Here is a 7,545-nt window from a genome sequence, read left to right on the forward strand (position 1 = left end):
CCAATACAGAACTCACCGCTTCCACGATCTTACCACTCACACCTGGTCCTCCCAGTGTGCCCCAGCCACAGGACAGGCATCACCACCCAGACACTTGTGCAAGCTGGAAACCATCATCTTCAGCTCCTCAGCACACCCTGCTAGCTGTCACTGAGGACGGAAGCCTGGCCAGTTGAACATCTACCTTCATAGCCACCGCCCTGGTCCAACAGGACATCGCTTCTTCCACACGTGCATTAGCCTCCTGTAACCCTTACAGTGAACGGCTTCTCAAACTTAAACATGCATTAATAATTGATAATGTGTGGCCGGGCGCGGTGGCTCAAGCCTGTAATCCCAGCACTTTGGGAGGCTGAGACGGGCGGATCACGAGGTCAGGAGATCGAGACCATCCTGGCTAACACGGTGAAACCCGTCTCTACTAAAAAATACAAAAAACTAGCCAGGCGAGGTGGCGGGCACCTGTAGTCCCAGCTACTCGGGGGGCTGAGGCAGGAGAATGGCGTGAACCCAGGAGGCGGAGCTTGCAGTGAGCTGAGATCCGGCCACTGCACCCCAGCCTGGGCGACAGAGCGAGGCTCCGCCTCAAAAAAAAAAAAAAAAAAAAGGCCGGGCGTGGTGGCGCAAGCCTGTAATCCCAGCACTTTGGGAGGCTGAGACGGGCGGATCACCTGAGGTCAGGAGTTCGAGACCAGCCTGGCCAAGATGGTGAAACCCCGTCTCTACTAAAAATACAAAAATTAGCCTGGCATGGTGGCAGGCGCCTGTAATCCCAGTTACTCAGGAGGCTGAGGCAAAAGAATTGCTTGAATCTGGGAGGCGGAGGTTGCAGTGAGCCAAGATCACGCCACTGCACTCCAGCCTGGGCGACAGAGTAAGAGTCCATCTCAAAAACAAATAAAATAAAATAAATGTGGCTTTATTTATTTATTTACTTATTTATTTGAGACAGGGTCTCAACCTGTCACCCAAACCAGAGTGCAGTGGTACAGTCACAGCTCACTGCAGCCTGAACCTCCTGGGCTCAAGTGATCCTCCCACTTCAGCCCCTGCCAAGTAGCTGAAATCACAGGCATGTGCCACCAGTCCTGGCTAATTTTCAAATTTTTCGTAGAGACTCTATAGACTTTTTTTTGTCTTGCTATATTGTCCAGGCTGGTCTCCAACATCTGGCCTCAAGCCATCCTCCCACCTCTGCCTCCCAAAGCGCTGGGATTACAGATGTGAGCCACCAATGCCCAGCCAGTATGATGTTTAAACATCAGCATCTTAAAAGTGATTCCAATATGGAGCCAGGTCAAGAACCATTGTAATAGAGGCTTTGAGCTGCAAATTACATCTAGGGGCTCAAATTAGTTTCAATCAGTGCTTCTTAAACTGTACTGTGCATCAGGATTAACTAGAGGGCTTGTTAAGGATCAGCTAGAGGGCCAGGCACAGTGGCTCATACCTGTAATCCCAACACTTTGGGAGGCCAAGGCAGGCGGATCACCTGAGGTCAAGGGTTCAAGACCAGCCTGGCCAACTTGACGAAAGCCTGTCTCTACTAAAAATACAAAAATTAGCCAGGTGTGGTGGTGCATGCCTGTACTCCCAGCTACTCAGGAGGCTGAGGCAGGATAATCGTTTAAACCCAGGAGGTGGAGATTGGAGTGAGCCAAGATTGCACCAATGCACTCCAGCCTGGGTGACAGAGCAAGACTGTCTCAAAAAACAAAAACAAACAAACAAAAAAATACAGCTCGCTGGGCCCCACCTCCAGAGTTTCTGACCGAGTAACAGGTCTGGGATGGGGTCTGAGAATCTGCATTGCTGGCTGGGTATGGTGGCCTATAGTCCCAGCTACTCAGGAGGCTGAGGCAGGAAGATCACTTGAGCCCAGGAGTTGAAGGCTGCAGTGAGCTATGATTGCACCACTGCATTTCAGCCTGGGCCACAGGGTGAGACCCTGTCTCAAAAACAGAATTTGCATTCCTAGTGCTGCTGGTCCAGGGACCACACTTTGAGAATCACTACTTAAACAAGGCGGAAAGTTACCATTTCACCTAATGTAGAGAGGCCAGAGGTAGGGAGGACTCCAGACAATGCAAATTGGAGCTCATGTGCTTCAGTTGTTTCTTTGGCTACTGTTTGCCTCTGACAAGGCCAGGCTTCAGAGCAGGTGTTCGAAGTGCTTTGTGATCCAACCCTGCTTTCCCTCCAGCCTCATTTCTCTCCATAGCTTCCCTCCCCTCACATTCCTAAAAGTCTTCAATCTCCAGTGGTACCTGGGACTCATCTTGCTTTGCCCCGGAAAAGTGTGATCAACCTATGAGGAAGGCAAGCCTAGGGATTTCTGTCTCCCTTTTTTTTCTTTTCGCTTTTTTTTTTTCCTTTTTTTAGAGACAGAGCCTGGCTCTGTCACCCAGGCTGGAGTGCAGTGATGCAATGTCAGCTCACTGCAACCTCCGCCTCCCGCGTTCAAGTGATTCTCCTGCCTCAGCCTCCCGAGTAGCTGGGATTACAGATGTGCACCACCATGCCTGGCTAACTTTTTGTATTTTTAGTAGAGATAGGGTTTCACTATGTTGGCCAGGCTGGTCTCGAACTCCTGGCCTCAAGTGACCTGCCTGCCTTGACCTCTCAATTTTCTTTTTTTTTTTTTTTTTTGAGACAGGTCTGTTGCCTGGCTGGAGTGCGGTATCATGATCATAGCTTACCACATCCTTGAACTCCTGGGCTCAAGCGATCCTCCTCCTGCCTTAGCCTCCTGAGTAGCTGGGACTAGAAGTCCACACCACCACGCTTGGCTAATTTTTTTTTTTTATAGAGATGGAGTCTTGCTATGTTGCCCAGGCTGGTCTCAAACTCCTGCCTCAGCCTCCCATAGGTTGCGATTATAGGCATGAGCCACTGTGCCTGTCCTCCTGCCTCCTTATTAACTTTTTTTTTTTTTGATGGAGTCTTGCTCTATCGCCCAGGCTGGAGTGCAGTGGTGTAATCACTGCTCACTGCAGCCTCAAACTCCTAGGCTCAAGCAATACTCCCATCTCAGCCTCCTGAGTAGCTGGGACTACAGGCATGCACCACCACGCCTGACAAATTTTTTTATTTTGTAGAGATGGGGTCTCACTATGTTGGCCAGGCTGCTCTCAAAGTGATTCTCCTTCCTCAGCCTCCCAAAGTGGTGGGATTATAGGCATGAGCCACAGTGTCCTGCCCAAGTATGGATCCTGAGTGTAGTAGACCTGGGTTTGACTCTAGGTTATTTCCCTTGCTTCCTTGTTGACCTTGGGCATATTATTTGATGTAAGCCTAGTGTTTCTCTCCGTCTGCTTAAAAATTAAAGTCATAACATGGCCTGTCTTAAAGGCCAACTGAATTCAAGGATGTGAAAGAATTTGGTAGACTCAACCGAGCTGTACAAAGAGAGGCTACTCTTTCTTCCTCTTGCCCCACATCCACAGATGGCAGCCAGACAGGACATGTATTAGTCTCCAGGCTCACTCTCCACCCGTGTGACCTTGGGAAAGTCACTTAACTTGCTAGAGCATCAGTCTCCTCATCTGTGGGAAGGGAATGTGAGCAAGGGAAATGAAATGCAAAGCTCCTGGATCAGATGGGTGCAGTGGCTCACTCCTGTAATCCCAGCAATTTAGGAGGATGAGGGCAGGAGGGTTGCTTGAGGCCGGGAGTTCTAGAGACCAGCCTGGGCAACATAGCAAGACCCTGTCTCTACAGAAAATTCAAAAATTAGTTGGGTTTGGTGGTCAGCACCTATGGTCCCAGCTACTTGGGAGGCTGTGGTGGGAGGATTATTTGAGCCCAAGAATTTCAGGCTGCAATCAGTTGTGATCGCGCCACTGCCCTCCAGCCTGGGCGACACAGTGAGATTCTCTTTATTTAAAAAATGCTCCTGGATCAATACATGTCACAAGCAAAATGCTTGGTAAATGAAATTCTTCTTAAAAGTGCATCTTCGGCCAGGCTTGGTGGCTCATGCCTGTAATCCCAGCACTTTGGGAGGTTGAGGTGGGAGGATCACTTGAGCTCAGGAGTTCAAGACCAGCCTGAGCAACATGGTGAAACCTTGTCCCTACAAAACACATACACAAAAATTAGCTGGGTGTGATGGTGCATGCCTGTAGTCCTAGCTACTTGGGAGGCTGAGGCAGGAAGATCGATTGAGGCAGAAGGATCATTTGAGCCTGGCAGGCAGAAGTTGCAGCGAGCCGAGATCATACCATTGCATTCCAGCCTGGGCAACACGGTGAGACTCTGTCTCAAAATAAATATATAGATAAAAATGTTTTAAAGTGTAGCTTTCTCTCGAGATGGTGGAGAAAGTGGTTTATGGCTGGGCCCACAGTCCTAAGTAGCAAGATAGGGAGGGCAAGCCTCAGGATGCTCTAGACACCCCCTCACACCCCTCCCTACCCTACTGCCCACAGCTGAGTCAATGTCAGTTTCCCGCAAAGGACAAAAGGGAAGGAAATGAGGCCGCTCCATTTGCTCTCTGACTGGATCCATTTCCTCCCCCAAGATTGTGGGTGTGTCTGTCTGTCATTCAGCCTCTGCAGCGACCGCTCTTCTCAGAGGGTCCTTCTTACTGCTGAAGGGCCTGGACTGTCAGGAAGGCAGGCTCCCAGGTGGGGATGGAAATGTTTGCAGCAGGAATCTCCAACTCCGGTACTTTGACTCACTCTGGGCTTCGGGACTAGGACACCTACGGAGCACATCTGTTCAACCCAAATTCTACCAATAAGTCTTTCAGATTGTCTCCTTGTTGGTGGAATTTGAATAAGTTCTGTAGATAGCGTCAATGTCAAGTTCCTGGTTTTGATATTGCACTGCAGTTATGCAAGATGTTACTATTGGAGGAAACAGAGAGGAAGAGTCCATGAGACCTCCCTGTTCACTTTTTCAAACCCCTGTGAATCTTTTTTTTTTTTTTTGGACAGGGTCTCACTCTGTTGCTCAGGCTGCAGTGCAGTGGCACAATCACAGCTCACTATAGCCTCGATCTCCCATACTCAGGTGATTCTGCCACCTCAGCCTGCCAGTTAGCTGGGACTATGGGCACGTGTCACCATGTCTGGTTAATTTTTTTTTTTTTTTTGAGATGGAATCTCACTCTGTCACCCTAGCTGGAGTGCAGTGGAGCAATCTTGGCTCACTGCAACCTCACTGCAACCTCTGCCTCCCAGGTTCAAGTGATTCTCCTGCCTCAGCCTCCCGAGTAGCTAGGATTACAGGTGCGCACCACTATGCCTGGCTAATTTTTGTATTTTTAGTAGAGACGGGGTTTCACCATGTTAGCCAGGTTGGTCTCGAACTCCTGACCTCAGGTGATCTGCCCGCCTCGGCCTCCCAAACTGCTAGGATTACAGGCGTGAGCCACCGCGACCGGCCTTAAAAGAAGTTTCTATGAAAAAAATCTCCTGGTCTGGGCCAAGCGCGGTGGATCACATCTGTAATCCCAACCCTTTCGAGAGGCCGAGGCGGGCGGATCACAAGGTCAGGAGTTGGAGACCAGCCTGGCTAACATAGTGAAACCCCGTCTCTACTAAAAAATACAAAAAATTAGCCAGGCATGGTGGCGGGCGCCCATAATTCCAGCTACTCAGGAGGCTGAGGCAAAAGAATAGCTTGAACCCGGGAGGCAGAGGTTGCAGTGAGCAGAGATCGCGCCACTGCACCCAGCCTGGGTGACAGTGCGACAAGATGTCTCAAAAAAATAAGAAATAGCCAGGCTCGGTGGCTCAAGCCTGTAATCCCAGCACTTTGGGAGGCCGAGGTGGGCGGATCACGAGGTCAGGAGATCGAGACCATCCTGGCTAACACGGTGAAACCCCGTCTCTACTAAAAAAAAATACAAAAAACTAGCCGGGCGAGGTGGCGGGCGCCTGTAGTCCCAGCTACTCGGGAGGCTGAGGCAGGAGAATGGCGTGAACCTGGAAGGCGGAGCTTGCAGTGAGCCGAGATCCGCCCATTGCACTCCAGTCTGGGCGGCAGAGCAAGACTCCGTCTCAAAAAAAAAAAAAAAAAAAAGAAATAACAATAATCTCCGGGCTCGGCATGGTGGCTCATGCCTGTAATCGCAGCACTTTGGGAGGCCAAAGCAGGTGGATCACCTGAGGTCAGGAGTTCGAGATCAGCCTGGCCAACATGGCAAAACCCCCGTCTCTATAAAAAACACAAAAATTAGCAGGGCGTGGTGGCGCACTATTGTAGTCCCAGTTACTCTGGAGGCTGAGGCAGAAGAATCTCTTGCACCCGGGAGGCGGAGGTTGCAGTGAGCCGAGACGCGTCACTGCACTCCAGCCTGAGCAACAGAATGAGACTCCGTCTCAAAAGTAAATAAATAAATAAATGTTTTCTATTTAAAATTCTCCCTTTTAACTTTCCACTTGCCAGGCCATCTCCAAATCCAGGTCCCCGTCACCTCCCTCTCGGATCCTTGAAGTCATTGCCGGTTTTCGGTATTTGGTCTTTTCACACAAAGGTCCATCCAGGGAATCATCAGACACAGCTTTTGCCCCACCTCTCCCTGTAATGAGCAGCTTGTTGGGTGGAGTCAGCGCTCAACGTCCCCCAGACCTTTCCACCCCTCTCGCCATTTCCCACATCCCAGCTTCTCAGGTCTTTGCAGAGGCTGTTCCACACCACGCACCTGGCCTACTCTTCCCCTTCTCCACCAGCAGTAAAAGTAAAAGCCCGTCTCATCTTTCGCTGATGCTGAGTTTCCTGTTCATTAAATGGTAATAATAATCCCCGCCCGCTTCCTTGAGAGGATCCAGTGTGGTGACGGCTGGAATAACGCCTTTAATAAACAATTATCAGTGAGTTCCTCAGGAGGAGGCGTGAACAGAGGTTGCAATTCCCGCCTTCCTCCGCCCTCTGCGGTTCTGCAACCTCAACCGCCAGGCGACCCGCCCCTCGAAACGTACCAAGAATCGGGCCTCGCCCCTCGAGATGGTCTACCTCCGGGCCCCGCCCCTCGAGACGCTCTACCTCCGGGTTCTGCCCCTTGAGACGCGCTAACAACCCAGCCCCGCCCCTCGAGACGCTCTAACTCCAGGCTCCGCCTCTCGAGGCGCTCTAATAACTAGGCTCCGCGCTTGGAGATACTCTAACTCCAGGCCCCGCCCCTGGAGACGTTCTCTAACTCCAGGCCCCGCCCCTCGAGACGCTCTAACCCAGGCTCTGTCCCTCCAGGCGCTCTAACAACCAGGTCCCGCCCCTCGAGACGTTCTACCTCTGGGTTCGGGCCCTCGAGACGCTCTAACCCAGGCTCCGCCCCTCGAGGCGCCTTAATAACCAGGTTCCTCTCCTCGAGACGCTCTAACGGCCAGGCCCCGCCTTCAAGGAGCTCTAACAATCAGGCCCCCGCCCCCCAAGGCTCTCTAACAGTCAGGCCCCGCCCCTCTAGCGCCCCAACAGCTGGGCCCCACCCGTTGAGACGCTCTAACGGCCAGGCCCCGCCCTGAAGGCATTATAACAACCAGGCTACGCCCCCAGGCGCTCTAACGGCCAGGTCCCGCCGCTCGAGGCGCCCCAACGGCC

Source organism: Chlorocebus sabaeus, chromosome 28, assembly GCF_047675955.1.
Source record: "Chlorocebus sabaeus isolate Y175 chromosome 28, mChlSab1.0.hap1, whole genome shotgun sequence".
Taxonomy (NCBI): domain Eukaryota; kingdom Metazoa; phylum Chordata; class Mammalia; order Primates; family Cercopithecidae; genus Chlorocebus; species Chlorocebus sabaeus.